General features: G+C 37.0%; 1 protein-coding gene and 1 pseudogene across 6 annotated transcripts in view; one reads left to right on the top strand and one right to left on the bottom strand.

Annotated features, from left to right (window-relative positions):
* The window catches only part of FUT8 (fucosyltransferase 8), a 325,108-nt gene that overhangs the window by 267,672 nt on the left and 39,966 nt on the right, over positions 1 to 17,470 (bottom strand). The gene's annotated exons all lie outside the window — the stretch shown is intronic.
* On the top strand, positions 4,710 to 5,719 carry LOC116748847 (annotated as a pseudogene).

Below are 17,470 nucleotides of genomic sequence, written 5' to 3'. Positions count from 1 at the left end.
GGAATCTAAAAAAAAAAAATGGTACTGATGAACCTAGTGGCAGGGCAGGAATAAAGATGTAGACATAGAGAATGGACTTGAGGACATGAGGGGAAGGGGAAGCTGGGGTGAAGTGAGAGTAGCATCGACATATATACACTACCGAATGTAAAATTTAGTTAGTGGGAAGCAGCAGCATAGCACAGGGAGATCAGCTTGGTCCTTTGCGATGACCTAGAGAGGTGGGATGGGGGAGGCTCAAGAGGGAGGGGATATGGGGATATATGTACGCATATGGCTGATTCACTTTGTTGTACAATAGAAACTAACACAGTATTGTGAAACAATTAAACTCCAATAAAGATCTATTTAAAAAATTGTTATTCTGGGGGCTTCTCTGGTGGCGCAGTAGTTGAGAGTCCACCTGCCGATGCAGGGGACACGGGTTCGTGCCCCGGTCCGGGAAGATCCCACATGCCGCGAAGTGGCTGGGCCTGTGAGCCATGGCCACTGAGCCTGTGCGTCCGGAGCCTGTGCTCCGCAACGGGAGAGGCCACAACAATGAGAGGCCCGCGTACAACAACAACAAAAAAAAAACTGTCATTCTGAGACAGAACAGCCTATAAAAACATTTAATAAATAATTGCAAACTAAAAATAAGCACATTTGTATATTGCCTTATTATTTACATTATCTGATAGCTCTCATTGAAAAGGACAAACCACTGCCAAGTCAACTACTCCCAGGGCCCATAAACAGACAATTCCTAAATAGCCATTAACTATAAAATCAGTTAAGGCTCATTGCGATTCCTTCCTAAAATTTCACCCAAAAGTCTTTACCAACCTCCCACAATAATCCAGTATTATGGGATTTATGCTTCTAGCCATTATGGAGTAACTGGTACCCGATTTCTCTTCAAACAGTAAACAACTGCAAAACTAGACAACATATAGGACGCAACAGTCTCCAGACAACGGAAAACAATTAGTGTAGATCTGCATTCTCTGAGAGAAGGAAACAAGCTAGATAAGCCTACATGCACCTTGACTTTCTGCTAAGAGACATGTTATAGACACTACTGCAGGCAGCGAGATTCAAAGCAAAGCACAGCAGTGTCACCAACGTGAAAAGACAAAGATCAGAGTTCAGAAAGTATAGGTGGCAGGAATTACTGGAATAATGTACCAGAGAGGAGGGAGTAATGCAGAAAAAAGCTCCACACATCTTCTCTTGAGTCTTTGACTTAATACTAATTTGCACATATTTGGGGGAAATTCCATAATGCAAGAGGGAAAAGAAAAATCTGCTGAGGAGCTTAAAAAATGAACAATTCAAGGTTCATACAGAGCTAGGGACATTTGAGTTGCAACTAACCAGAGAAGAGAGACCTTGTATACTCTGGACAATACGTAGAGACCTCAGCAGGGCTAAATTAGTCCCAAAATAAAGATTAATCTATAACGATACCAGCAGAGCTTAAAAACGAACCCTGAAGGAACAACCTGATCTTCAACTTAACATCTGTAACCAGATGGTTAGCTAAATGGAAAACCTCATAATTCACAGGGCATCAGGTAAAGTATTCATAAAGGTTCTGCCTCAGGAATACAGCAAAATTACATTAAATGGTCCCAGTAAGGAATACCTTAAAGGATTAAATACTTCCCAAGTAACTTAAATACATTCCAGAAAAAACTTCAAGAATATTTACAGGAATACAAAAATATCCAGTACCCAACAAGGTAAAATTTACAATGTCTTCTTTTCCATGCCTGACAAGCATTAACTAATTTGCCAAGCAGGTTTTGGCGGAGGGGAGGGGCGGGGAGGCAAGAAAGTAGAGCCAAATGAGGAGAAATATCAATCAAAACCAACCCAGAAATGACAGTAGAACTAGGAAACTAGGATTTAAAGTTATAAATGTGTTCCATATGCTCTAGAAGCTAGAGAAAAGACTGAGTGTAATTTAAGTTAAAACATAGAAAAAGGACCCAAATCGAACATCTAGAAATGAAAACTAGAATGTTAGAGATGCTCTACCTGACACTCAGTGAATTATATTTTCCACTCTGTCTGATGGATTCAGGCTCTATTCCTGACATTGTGTGAGCTCTTTATTGTTCTCTCAATTCCTTTTGGGTGGCTCTTCCTTGACCTCAAGCAGTTTCCTCACAGGTCTGTACTGATCAGTACTCAACTGAATTCTTGGAAGGGACTTCTGCAGATGTGCAAAATTCTCTTGCAGCTCTCTCCTCTCTGGTACTCTGCTCTCTGAACTCTAGCTGCCTTGGCTCCTTAGGCTCCCAGCACCATCTCCTCATTTCAGGGAGATCTCTAGGCTCCTCTGGGGTTCTACTGCCCTAGCCCATACCTAGAAACACTCTCCAGGCAGAGCAAGCATAGGTCTCATCTAATCTGTTTCCTGTCTCTCAGGGATCGATGTCTTTTATTGCCTGATGGCAAATGCCTTAAGAACTGTTGTTTCATGTTTTTTGTCTAGTTAGCTGTTTCAAGTAAAACGATACCAATCCGTTAGTCCAACTTGGCTGGAAGCACTATCTTAAATATTTTAAAGGGAGACTATGAGTTAAACCAACTTTGTAATAGCACTGAAAGCTAAAATTTTCCAAAAATTAGATGTATTCGGTTAACAACACTCACATGTTAATAAGTTATCCTGAACCATATAATAAATGCATACTACGTGGTAGAAAAGAACAGTAACTATGAAAGTGAAATAGGCAATACCAGCTGAATGTAAAGAATAAATGGCATTCAGTAATCAGAAATAAAAAGTCAACACAAGGAAAAACTAATTTTGGGAAAGATTTCTCTGAAAGAAATGTACATGGGAATATATAACCAAGGATGCAGCATATGATTTCATATACGCTCAAATCAAATGTATGGAGAAAATTATTCATTTAAGAGGAAATGCTGGGGCTTCCCTGGTGGCGCAGTGGTTGAGAGTCTGCCTGCCGATGCAGGGGACACGGGTTCATGCCCCAGTCTGGGAAGATCCCACATGCCGCAGAGCAGCTGGGCCCGTGAGCCATGGCCGCTGAGCCTGCGCGTCCGGAGCCTGTGCTCCGCAACGGAAGAGGCCACAACAGTGAGAGGCCCGCGTACCACAAAAAAAATAAGAAGAAGAAGAAGAGGAAATGCTATATGTGCTTATCAGTGGCATTGGAATTCAGGTCAAATGTTATAAGATCGGCTGTAGACTAATCAAAGGTGAAGATACTAAAGGAAGAGAAGCAAGACAAATAAGTCTTCAGGAGAAATACAGTAGAACCAAATGAACATCTTACTCTCCCCATGACAGGTAAAGGAAAATATAAAGAAAGAAAAATCCTTCAGAAGATGTTTAAAGAAAGACCTGTAAAAAAAAAAAAGGTTAGGAATTACAGGTTTTATTTTCAATCTCTGCTGTTGAACAGTCAGTCATTTTTATCCATATAGGAAGGAAAAAGACTGTGAGCTAAACTGAACATACTCTGAGTAGGAAAAGAAAAAACAGCACATGGCCCGTTGATTCTTATCGTCAAAGAAACACAACTGTCCTGTTCTAAAAAAGGAAACTACACACACAAAAAAATCATCACATATGAAATGAACAAAAAAGTAAATCTGTGGGAAAATCATGTTTAACAGATGACAAAAGAAATTGTCAGGGATGAAACTGGTCACTTTTAAGAAAAAGAGAAGAGAGGTTCTGCATGTTTATATAAAAAGCTATTTACCCATAGGTAGTGAAGCTGTGAACACATTTAAATTAAAAATCTAAGTACAACTCAGGCAATGCAGAGCCTTATAACACTGATGATCCCAAGACCATTCTAGGCTAGACTTCAAACAAGGAGGTAATGCTGTATAGATGAGACTACCAGATTGAAGTGGGTAAGGGTAGGAGTAGGGACAGCCTACAGGAGGCTGTTTGCTAGGAATAATTTTACTACTAGAAATTTGTCAAGCTCTCTATAGTATGGTTTATAGTATGGTTTAGATTTGAAAAGCAGTAAGATAGGACCTCAACGTCTTTTAGCTATGGATCAACATTAAGAGGGAAAACACACAGAGGTAGAAATAAGCCCCAAAGGAGAAGAAAATACTATGTTGTACCACTCTTTCCCTCTCCTTTCCCTGTAGCATTAATTAATACGCTAATGAATCTGTTATAACAAGGAAAGTTGCTCCTTTTAGCATACTTTGTAAATGGGCAAATAGACATCACTAAAGTAGGTGATATTAAGAACATATGGGCCCAGGGGCCAGGGCCTCTGTGATGATCAGCTACCCCACCAGAGGTAAGGAAGATCTGAGTTTGCAGTCTTCAACTGGGAACAGCTTTGGGTTTTAGCTTTCTCCAGGCCACTTAGAGTAGTTCACGGCAAATCTTTTAATTAAAGCATGGAATACGAAAACAGAAAACTTCAGCTAGTGCTTTAGCTTCATAAGAAATTCTACAGGCATGTGTCTTATAAGCAGTATATGGCAGAATTTTAAACCAATCTGAGAGTCTCTGTTTTTCAGTAGAAATTTCAAGCATTATTTTTGACTACTACTTACTACTGAATGTTCAGTTGGTGAAACTGAAGGTCTTTCACTCAGAAGGAATAAATCAAGAAGGTCATGGATGGCTGAGATTAAATGGAGCCCCCAAAAGGTTGTACAGTGTTTAGCAGCTAGAACCTGAGGCTTGCATGCTCCTGAGGGGCTGTGAATGGATGGCCCCGGCCCTCCTGAGCACCCCGCCCTTCCGAGTAGGATGTCACTGCGATCCCCCAAATGAAGCCTCCTGCTGCTGTCATTCCTGAGTTTCCTGGTGATGTGGTACCTCAGTCTGCCCCCACTACAATGTGACAGAACGAGTGAACTGGATGTACTTCTACGAGTATGAGCCCATTTACAAAAAGACGTCCACTTCACACTTCAAGAGCATTAGAACTGCTCTCCTCAAAACCCGTTTCTTGTTATCCTGGTGACCTCACAACCCTCAGATGTGAAATCCAGACAGACCATTAGAGTTACTTGGGGTGAAAAGAAGTCTTGGTGGGGATATGAGGTTCTTACATTTTTCTTACTAGGACAACAGGCTGAAAGGGAAGACAAATTGTTAGCATTATCCTTAGAGGATGAACACCTCCTTTATGGTGACATAATATGACAAGATTTTTTATAGACACATACAATAACCTGACCTTGAAAACGATTATGGCATTTAGGTGGGTAATTGAGTTTTGCCCCAATGCCAGGTACATCATGAAGACAGACACTGATGTCTTCATCAATACTGGCAATTTAGTGAAGTATCTTTTAAATTTAAACCACTCAGAGAAGTTTTTCACAGGTTATCCTCCAATTGATAATTATTCCTATAGAGGATTTTACCCAAAAAAACCCATATTTCATACCAGGAGTATCCCTTCAAGGTGTTTCCTCCCTATTGCAGTGGGTTGGGTTAATAAGTATCATGTCCAGAGATTTGGTGCCAAGAATCTATGAAACGATGAGTCACGTAAAACCCGTCAAGTTTGAAGATGTTTATGTTGGGATCTGTTTGAATTTATTAAAGGTGTACATTCATATTCCGGAAGACACCAACCTTTTCTTTTTATATAGGATTCATCTGGATGTCTGTCATCTCAGATGTGTGATTGCAGCCCATGGCTTTTCTTCTAAGGAAATTATCACATTTTGGCAGGTTATGCTAAGGAACACCACATGCCATTATTAATTTGACATTCTACCCAAAGCCTAGAGAACGGAGGGATACTTTCTGGAAAATGTTAAAGTTAGGACTGTGAAATCTCCAAGGGAAAACTCATGGGAAGGTCACTGTGTGGCTTACACGGAACTGAAACTCATGGAAGAGCCCACAGACTGGAGACTGGAGGGTTGCACTTGACCTGTGATTTATTTTGACAACAGTCAAGTCAGCCCTTTTAAAGATGATATTCAGAGGAATTAATAAACATCTTATGAAGGAATGGGAGGTTTCTGTTAATAAAACTAATAGGATCAAACAATTTGAAGATGTCATTCCGTAGACTAGAACTTCTTAAAAGGGTTTCATTGAATTATACACTCATTTGTCCATAACAACAAAGCAGTGTGGAGTATTTTTCATTGAACAATCTAGTCAGTTCAGGGTTTTGTGTATATCTTACATGGATTACCAGTTTTTTTTAATATATAGTTCTGTGGAAAACAACTGAAGCTATACCAAACAAAATTCCATCTGTTTTTGGTCATTCACAAGATACTTCAAGATGTTGCAGTATTTCAGAGTTAATATCAATTATTATTTAATATTACTTAGAGTTTTGCACTTCCTAGGTGTTTGAATGTTACGGTTGTTTCAGTACTATATAAACAGAATAGTGAAAATCACTCTTTATATTTAAATTTTTTCCAATTACTTCTCTGATGAGTTTATGAATAGCTCCATTAATGTGAAGTCATTGGTCATTATTGCATATCAGAAATCTCTTGGACTTTGATAAGTATTTTGTCGTGGTAAAATAGAGGAGAATGAAAGCAAGAAGATCTGACTTATTGTCTTATTTTTAACACTATAATCCCCATTGTATTTAGGTGTCACTTCATTGGTCTCATTTTTCCACCTGGAAATTAGGAATAATATAGAATGCCAGGCAGTATATTTCCTTTTGGAAAGGACTCTAAAGCCAAAAAGAAAAGAGAGAATGTGATGACCAGAAAGAATATTATGAAAGGAGCGTCATATTTCAGTGCTCGAGTTGGAAAGAGAAGACTGAAGATTCAAGTGTCGTTGTTAATTGCTCCATGTTTTTTCTCATTAACAATCAGTTTGAGAATAAAAAGCAAAAGAGAAAAAAAACCTGATCACCAATATGAATTTGAAAAATAAAAAACTGAAAAGCCTGTTTTGTCCACTTTTTCAATAAAAATGAATTCATTATTCTAAAACTGTTAAACTCATATTTATTGGTAAGCAAATATTTACTATAATGATCCTGAAACGTAACATTACTTTGAAGCAAAATGAAAAACCAAGTTAGGAACTAGAAGTCCTCACTACTCCCTCTCCTATTCTGAAGTTGTCTACCTCGACAACATAAACTAGTAGTGCATCAACTTTACTCTGTCGGTCTTCTTACCAGTTAACAGGGCCCAGTTAAATTTTTATTCATATTTTGGCCTAGGTAAATCTGTAAGTTCTGTTTGACATTATAATGTCAATTCTCTTTTTTTCTTCCTCTTCCTCCAGCCAGCCCTATATGCCAAAAATCATTGAAACAGAAATTAAGTGACTTCTGTCATCCTCAGTCCATAAATTTGTTCAGATAAGCTTTGTAGAATCACCTAAAAATAAGATTTCTGAAAAATTAGAAAAGAAAATTATATCTGTATGTATTACAGTCAATATCCTTTCATAGTTATAATCCTTTCAGTTAGTCTGAAATCAGAAGGCAAAGTATTACAATTTCCATCGTTTATAACACCATCACGCCTTTTAAATTCCCATGGGAAATAACTTAACTTTCTAAATCTTTTTCAACTTGATTTACATTATACTTGGCTATTTTCCCCACCCCGTCCCCCACAAGACTGTGCACACCATGAGAGCCAAGACTATGTCTATTCATCTTTATATCTTTTAGTGGTTTCTAGCACACTGCTTTGACACACATTAGTATTTAACATTTTCTGCTCACCAATATCCCTTCTACCCATCTCACAAGGATACTGCAAGGATCAAAGAGTATATTTGTGAGAGTACTTTGCAAAATAAAAGTGTTTTGCAGATATCAGATGAATTTAATTTCATTATCGATGATTATTCTAAATCCTACCTGGCAAGTAGTGGAATGTTCTAGGGAATGAGAACAGAACAAATGGCATTCGACGAGCAAGTCTGATGGTGGCTCCACAACCTCCTTTACTCTGTCCTCCATTCTATAGGTTCTAGAGTCCACTTAGTCATGGTAGAAGCTCTCATCACTCTGACATCATCCACATCACTACAGCCCAAAAATCTTCTGGCATTTTATGGTTTCCAGCGCCAGGTCCTGTTCCAGCTCCCCAACTATAATTCATAACAACTGGCCTATTTAACTATAATCTTCTAGCTAGCCCTTCCCTTACTGGATTAGATATAGAGGTAAAAATCAATAAGCCAGTCTTATGACCTAACGTTACCTCTGGGATATTGAGTAAATGACTTGTGTTTCGGTGCCATTTTTTAAATGCCAGTATAAACATTTAACATTGCCACAGCTGCACTCTAAGCAGGATATGAAGATCCCAGTATCTGGATAATCGTGACTTTTAAGAACACATTCTCGCACTGAAGAAAGAATCCTGAAACAGAAATGAAGAGGCTTAGGTTCTAGTCCCAGCTCTTCATATTAATTTACTACATGATTTTGGATATAACATATCACTTTCCTAGACTTCTAGTTATTCTTCTATTAATGAAAGAATTGGAATAAATTGTAAAGGTCTCTTCCAGCTCTAAAATTCTGGGACTGAAAGCCTGAACTACACCTTCTAGGTGCTGTTAAAATTCTTCAGCTTATATTTCAATTCAGAACTCAACTGTTAACTACTAAACATGCCCTCTTCCCCAACAACATTCTAAATAATTCATCTACACAAGATATGATTTGAGTAACCAGTTCTAGAAGCAAATTTTTCTTTAATCTTTTGCTAAAAAATATTTCTCTCCAGTACAAAAACTTCTTTTTGTTTCATTATTATAAAACAAAGATATTTTCCTACAACTCTTTACCATCAAATATATGATTACACCTCCCAGAGTTACTGGAAACTGACATGAACAGCTTATATTCACCAAGTTCAGCAATAAACTCACATAAAATTCACTTTACAAAACCAACCCAGGACACGTTCAGCACCACTACACTAAAAGTTTTTTTTTTATTTTAGCATAGTTTTACATTACAGAAAAGTTGCAATGATAACACAGTGTTTCCACATACCATATACCCAGATTCCCCTATTGTTAACATCTTGCATTACTCTGGTACATTTGCCACAATTAAGGAAACAATATTAATATATTACTATTAATGAAATCCCATGCTTTAGTAGGATAAACCTACTCAATATCAAAAAAGTTTTTCAAAGCAAAATTCTTCAAAAGAGCAATGGAAACATAAAACATAGTAAAAGACACATAGCAAACAGAATACAAACAGCAAATATAATAAATAATTGTCACAGCTAAGCTCAAGATATCCATGTCAATAGTAAATGCAAAGAGCTTAACTGCTCTACTAAAAGGAAAAAGATTTTTGATCAGCTCATGACCCAAAACCCAACTGTACACTATATACAAGGAGCACCTAAAACAAAGTAATTAAGAAACATTAAAAGGAAAAAGATATGAGAACAGGTGTAACAGGCAAATACAACAAAAAAGAAAGCAGAGGTTATGATCTTAATAACTGACAAGGTAGAATTTAGGCCCAAAAAAGCACCTAACATGACAAAGTAGGATTTTTTTTTTAATGCTAAAGTACAAATTGACAATGAGGAAGACAAATCAGTTACCAGTATCTATGCACCAAAGAGCACAGTCATAAACTTTGTAAAACAAAAATCTACATTAGATAGATGAAGAAATTAACAGAAACAGAATAACAGTAAGTAAAGCTATAGAAGACATAAGCTATGTAATCAATAAGGTAGATTATATTATATTGAACTTACTATACTTAACTTTGTACTCTGATAGAGAAAACAATCTCTATTTAAGTGGACATGGACTATTCATAAAAACTGATCATATGAAAGGTCATAAAGAAAATCTCAATAAGTTTAACAGAGTAGAAATAACACAAACTATGTTCTCTGATCACAATACAACTACACATGAACAACAACAAAAAGCCCTTCCTCCTGCAAGTTAAAAAATATTCTATTAAATAACTTTTGAATGAAATGAAAAACAAAAACTGCAGAATACATAAAATCCCAAATGGATCAGGAAGTAAAACACAAAAATTAAAACTATGAATGTCCTAGAAGAAAACACAAATGATTCCAACTATATCCTGTAATGAGGGAAGTCTAGCAGTGACTGAAAATCCAAAGGCAAAAGATACAATTTTTAACTGACACATTCAACAATAAAAACTGATTTTTGAAATACAGATGGCCAAAACTGCCAAAAACTATAAGTAAAGGCAAAAAACAATCTGTAAGAAAATATGTGGCTACTGAGCACTACTGCATACTTGAATTGTGGCCAGTCCAAATCCAGATATGCTGTTAAGTGTAAAACACACACAAGATTTTGAAGACTTGGTACAAAAGAATTTAAGTATCTCATTAATAGTTGTTATGTTGATTACATATCAATGATAATACTCAAGTACTGACATGGTAGTATTTTAATACATGTGATAATATTTGGATCTATAATTAACTGAACTTTATTTTTTAATTTTTTAATGTGTAATTTAAGTTTTCTTTTCTTTTTTTTTTTGTTTTGTTTTACAAGTTTTTGTGTGGACTTAAATCTTTATTTCTCTCAGATAAATGCCCAGGAGTGCAACTGCTGGGTCATGTAATTAACTGCATGTTTTATTAATTATTATTATTATTATTTTACAAAGCTGCCAAACTGTTTTCCAGAATGGCAATATCATTTTCAATCCCACCAGCAATGTATAAGTGATCCAGTTTCTCTGTATTCTGGTAAACATCTGATATTGTCACTATTTTTTTTTTTAATGGAAAGGGAATCTAAGAGAGTGGATATATATATATATATATGTATAACTGATTCAATTTGCTGTACAGCAGAAACTAACACAACACTGTTAAGCAACTATACTCCAATAAAAATTAACAAAAAATAAATCAACAAAAATAAATTTTAAAATTGAAAAATAATGTGTAATTTAAGTTTTCTAGTAGCCACATGTAATTTTACATTTCTAAGAAGTCTTAGAATAAACGATGCCCCTGAAAAATGAACTTAGAACCCAGATAATAGTATCTAAATCTTATTCTCATATCTGAAGCAGGGAATATATAAAGTGAGCCTGGGACATCATTGTATGCTTGACAGAAAGAATTCAAAGATGAATAAAGGCCCATCAGAAAGACACAGAGAGGGCTTCCCTGGTGGCGCAGTGGTTGAGAGTCCGCCTGCCGATGCAGCGGACGCGGGTTCGTGCCCTGGTCCGGGAAGATCCCACATGCCGTGGAGCGTCTGGGCCCGTGAGCCATGGCCACTGAGCCTGCGCGTCCCGAGCCTGTGCTCCGCAACGGGAGAGGCCACGACAGTGAGAGGCCCGCGTACCGCAAAAAAAAAAAAAAAAAAAAAAAAAAAAAAAGACACGGAGAACACACACCCATACACACACAAAAAAAAAACCCCCACAAAAGTAAGCTTGAAGGGGCTCCCAGTGGCCAAATCTGAACATCAAAAAAGAAGTTACGTTAAATGACTGTAAAATATTAAATAAATTAAAATCAATGAGACTATGCATTCTTTTAAAAATGGGCGAGTGGGTAAGTTCCATGTCCAGTATGGTAGAAGCAGCTTATCCAGACCAACCCTCCTCCAGACAACAATTATAAAACTTGACAAAAAACACCACCAACCTCTGAAGGCACAGGAAAATAAACAAAAGCAGACAGATTCTGGAGGGCATATATACTTGGGAAAAAAAAAAATGGCAGGAATAAGTTTCTAAATATACTGTGTATAGCTGGAGGGCAGGCCACAATCAGTGGCTGCACAAACTAAAATTCCAACAGAGAACCACAGTTTTTATGTGCAGTTTTTTTCTGGAGTGCCAGAGGAAGCTTTCAAAGCAACCACCAACACCGGAAAGTGAGGGAGAAATTCCAGAAAGAAGAGGATCAGACAGGGGAAGTCGTAAACCCTATGTTTACCTCTGCCCAAATCTTTGGCAGACCAACTAGCTGACCAATTAACTGCATATATGGAGGATACACACCAGCTAATGATTAAAAACAAAAACAAAAACAAAAACCTGACAGTTGAACTGTCTCCTAAGACACAGAGTTTGAAGTATGAGTACAACAAAATTAACTGCCTGCTGAAACAAAGATATCAGCCCTTTTATGGAAGACTATAACAGAATCCATAACAATCAAACATAAAGATTATAATCCAAAATCATTTGACATAAAGGCCAAGAAAACGAGACCAAACAAAGAAACAACAACAAAACAATAAATAACAAGCTTGTGGAATCAGATGTTGGTGATTTAAATCCTTTAAAACAAGGATTTTAAAAGAGCTATTATAATTATGCTCAGCAATAAAGGAAAATATGCCCACAAGGAAATGTAAACCATAAAGAAGAACCAAATGGAAATTCTAGAATAGTAAAAGAGTATCTAGAACAAGAACAGATTGGAAATAACACAGAAAAGAGTCAGTGCACCCGAGCATAGATCAATAGAAACTTTTTTAGATACCTAGAACCTTTTCATCTTATTAAGTGGAAGTCTATATTCTTCGGCCAACACCTCCCCATTTCTGCCATCCCCCACCCTTGGTAAACACCACTCCACTCTGTTTCTATTAATTCAGCTTTATTAAAGTCCATTTATAAGTGATATCATACAGTATTGGTCTTTGTCAGACTTATTTCACATAGCATAATACCCTCACAGTTCATCAATGCTGTTAAAATGACAGGATTTCCTTCTTTCTCATGGCTTAATAATATCCCACTGTGTGTGTAAACATGGGTATGCAGATATGTCATCAAGATTGTGTTTTCATTTCCCTTGAATATATACCCAGAAGTAGGACTGCTGGATCATATGGCAGTTCTATTCTTAATTTTTTAAGGAACCTCCATACTCTCTTCCATGGTGGCTCTACCAACTGACATTCCCACCAACGGTTCACAAGGGTTCCCTTTTCTACAGAGCCTTGCCAACACTTGTCATCTCTTATCTTTTTGTTAACAACTATTCTAACAGGTGTGAGGTGATTATCTCATTGTGGTTTTGATTTTCAATTCCCTGATGATTAGTGATCTCAAGAACCTTTTCATATACCTGTTGGCCATTAGTATGTCTTCTATGGAAAAATGTCTATTCAGTTCTCTGTCCATTTTGTAATCAGATTTTTCTTTTTTTTTTTTTTACTACTGAGTTGTATGAGTTCCTTATATTTTTTGGACCTTAACCCTTTATCAGATATATGACTTGTAATTATTTTCTCCCATTTCATAGGTTGAGGTATGTTCCTTCTATACCCAATTTGTTGAAAGGTTTTATCATGAAATGATATTTTGTCAAATGCTTTTTCTGTATCTATTGAGATGAACATGACTTTTATACTTCAATCTATTAATTTGCTATATCATATTTATTGATTTGTGTTTTCTGAACCATCCTTGCATCCCAGGGATAAATCCCACTTGATCATGATGCATGATCCTTTTAATGTGTTGCTGAATTAAGCTTGTTAATATTTTGTTGAGGATTTTTGCATCTATGTTCATCAGGGATATTGGCCTGTAGTTTCCTTTACTCGTAGTGTGCTGGTCTGACTTTAGTATCAGGGTAATGCTGGCCTCATAAAATGAGTTTGGGAGTGTTCCCTCCTCTACTATTTTTTGGGAAGAGTTTGAGAAGGACTGATATTAATTCTTCTGTAAATGTTTGGTAGAATTCACCAGTGAAGCCCACCTGGTCCTGAAGTTTTATTTGTTGGAAGGCTTTTGATTACTGATTCAGTCTTCTTACTAGTGATCAGTCTGTTCAGATTTTCTATTTTTTCTTGATTCAGTCTTGGTAAGCTGTGTGTTTCTGGAAATTTATTCATTTCTTACAGACTGTCCAACTTGTTGGTATATATTCAATAATTCTTCATAGCAGTCTCTTACAATCCTCTGTATTTCTTTGGCATCAATTGTAACATCTCCTCTTTCAATTCTGATTTTATTTATTTGAGTCCTCTCTCTTTTTTTCTTGGTGAGTCTGGCTAAAGGTTTGCCTGTTTTACTTACCTTTTTTTTTTTTTGGCGGTACACAGGCCTCTCACTGTTGTGGCCTCTCCTGTTGCGGAGCATAGGCTCCGGACGTGCAGGCTCAGCAGCCATGGTTCACGGGCCTAGCCGCTCCGCAGCATGTGGGATCTTCCCAGACCAGGACACGAACCCGTGTCCCCTACATCGGCAGGTGGACTCTCAACCACTGCGCCACCAGGGAAGCCCTTGCTTATCTTTTAAACAAACAAACGAACAAAAAACAGCTCTTAGTTTCACTGATCCTTTCTATTGTCTTTTTAGCGCTATTTCATTGTTCTGCTCTGATCTTTGTTATTTCCTTTGTTTCTACTAACTTTGGGTTTAGTTTGTTCTTTTTCTAGTTCCTTGAGGTATTAAGTTATTTGAGTTCTTTCTTTTGCTTAGTATGTGCATTTATTGCTATGAACTTCCCTCTCAGAACTGCTTTTGCTGCATCCCAAAAGTTTTGGTATGCTGTATTTCCATTTTCATTTGTCTCAAGGTAACATTTTATTTCCCTTTTGATTTCTTCTTTGATCCATTGGTTGTTCAGTAGCATGTTGTTTAATCTCCACATATCTGTGAATTTTCCAGTTTTCCTATCATAACTGATCTCTAGTTTCATACCACCGTGGTCAGAAAAGATGCCTGATACAGAGTGAAACTATTTTGTACAATACAGTAATAGTAGGCACACATCATTATATATTTGTAAAAATTCATAAAATATACAACACAGAGTGAACTCGAATGTAAACTGTGGACTTTAGTTAATAATAATGTATCAGCATTGGTTCATCAATCATAAAAAATGTGTCACTCACCTGCAAAAGGTAAATAATAGGAGAAACTGACAGGGCAGGGAAATGTAATGTGGGAACTCTGTATTTTCTAACCAATTTTTCTGTAAACCTAAAATTTCTCCAAAAAAATAAGTATTAAATTTTTTAAAAGATATCATAAGCAAAATAAAAAACTGAAAAATTGAAAGAAAATATTTACAACATATATTACAGATAAAGATCTAGTATCCCAAGTATAGAAAGAGTTCTTAAAATTTGAGAGAAAATGGAACCAAAAACCTGATAGAAAAAAATGGCAACACATAATTCACAAAAAGTAAAGTACATAAAAATGGACTTTAAACATAGGAAAGATTTGAACGTTCAACCTCACTCAGTACACTGGCCTACCACTTCTCACCTACCCCCCGCAAAATTTTACTATATATTCTCTTGGTAAGACTGTGGAAAAACAGGTACTCTCATAAGTTGCCAATGAGAATGTAGAACAGCACATGCTAATTAATAGAGGAGAATTTGGCAATACCTAACAAAATTTATATAACAAAACTTATAAATAAAAACAGAAATACAGATCAATGGAACAGGATAGAAAGCCCAGAGATAAACCCACACACATATGGTCACCTTATCTCTGATAAAGGAGGCAAGAATATACAATGGGGAAAAGACAGCCTCTTCAATAAGTGGTGCTGGGAAAACTGGATAGCTACATGTAAAAGAATGAAATTAGAACACTCCCTAACACCAGACACAAAAATAAACTCAAAATGGATTAAAGACCTAAATGTAAGGCTAGACAGTATAAAACTCTTAGAGGAAAACATAGGCAGAACACACTATGACATAAATCACAGCCAGATCCTTTTGGACCCACCTCCTAGAGAAATAAAAAAAAAACAAAAAAAAACAAATGGGACCTGATGAAACTTAAAAGCTTTTGCACAGCAAAGGAAACCATAAACAAGATGAAAAGACAACCCTCAGAAGGGCAGAAAATATTTGCAAATGAAGCAACTTACAAAGGATTAATCTCCAAAATATACAAGCACCTCATGCAGCTCAATATCAAAAAAACAAACAAACCAATCCAAAAATGGGCAGAAAACCTAAATAGACATTTCTCCAAAGAAGATATACAGATTGCCAACAAACACATGAAAGGATGCTCAACATCACTAATCATTAGAGAAATTCACATCAGAACTACAATGAGGTATCACCTCACACCAGGCAGAATGGCCATCATCAAAAAATCTACAAACAATAAATGCTGGAGAGGGTGTGGAGAAAAGGGAACCCTCTTGCACTGTTGGTGGGAATGTAAATTGATACAGCCACTATGGAGAACACTATAAACGTTCCTTACAAAACTAAAAATAGAACTACCATACGACCCAGTAATCGCACTACTGAGCATGTACCCTGAGAAAACCGTAATTCAGAAAGAGTCATGTACCACAATGTTCACTGCAGCTCTATTTACAATAGCCAGGACATGGAAGCAACCTAAATGTCCATTGACAGATGAACTGATAAAGGTGATGTGGCACATATATACAATGGAATATTACTCAGCCAAAGAAAGAAACGAAATTGAGGTATTTGTAGTGAGGTGGATGGATCTAGAGACTGTCATACAGAGTGAAGTAAGTCAGAAAGAGAAAAACAAATACCGTATGCTAACATATATATATGGAATCTAAAAAAAATAAATAAATGGTTCTTAAGAACCTAAGGGCAGGGCAGGAATAAAGACACAGACGTAGAGAACGAACTTGAGGACACGGGGAGGGGAAGGGTAAGCTGGGACGAAGTGAGAGAGTGGTAGGGACAGATATACACTACCAAATGTAAAACAGATAGCTAGTGGGAAGCAGCCACATAGCACAGGGAGATCAGCTTGGTGCTTTGTGACCACCAGAGGGGTGGGATAGGGAGGGTGTGAGGGAGGGAGACGCAAGAGGGAGGTGATATGGGGATATATATATGTAGAGCTGATTCACTTTGCTATACAGCAGCAACTAACACAACACTGTAAAGCAATTATACTCCAATAAAGATGTTAAAAAAAAACAAACAAAAAAAGAAAATAATAAGACTGGTTACCAACAAGGGGTGTGTATTAGTTTACTGTGGCTGCTGTAACAAATTATCACCAACCTGGTGGCTTAAAACAACATAAATTTATTCTCTCACAGCTCTGAAGGTCAGAAGTCTGAAATCAGTTTCACTGAACTGAAATTAAGGTGTGATAGGGCCTCACTCCCTTAGGAGGCTCTAGGAAGGAATTTGTTCCTTGTCTCATATAACATCTGGTGGCTGCCACCATTCCTTGGCTTGTGGTTACAACACTCCAATCTCTGCCTCTATGATCACATTGCCTTCTCCTCTCCTATGTCAAGTCTCCTTCTGCTTCCCTCATAAGAATATCTGTGATTGCGTTTAGGGCCCACCCAGGATAAACTATCTCGAGGCTTACTTTAATCACATCTGCAAAGATGCTGTTTTCAAATTAACAAATTTCAGAGATTAGCACTTGCATGCCGTCCGTGGGGCCACTTTTCAGCCTAACGGGAGTATATGAAAATGGAGTAGAAGAGATGGGCAAATGACACTTCCGAATATACCTTTCCGTATAGTTCCAACTCCTGTTATGAGCTCCTA

The sequence above is a fragment of the Phocoena sinus genome, chromosome 2 (genome assembly GCF_008692025.1).
Source record: "Phocoena sinus isolate mPhoSin1 chromosome 2, mPhoSin1.pri, whole genome shotgun sequence".
NCBI lineage: Eukaryota > Metazoa > Chordata > Mammalia > Artiodactyla > Phocoenidae > Phocoena > Phocoena sinus.
Note: the sequence above shows the minus strand (reverse complement) of the source record. Positions and strands in the feature narration are given on the sequence as shown.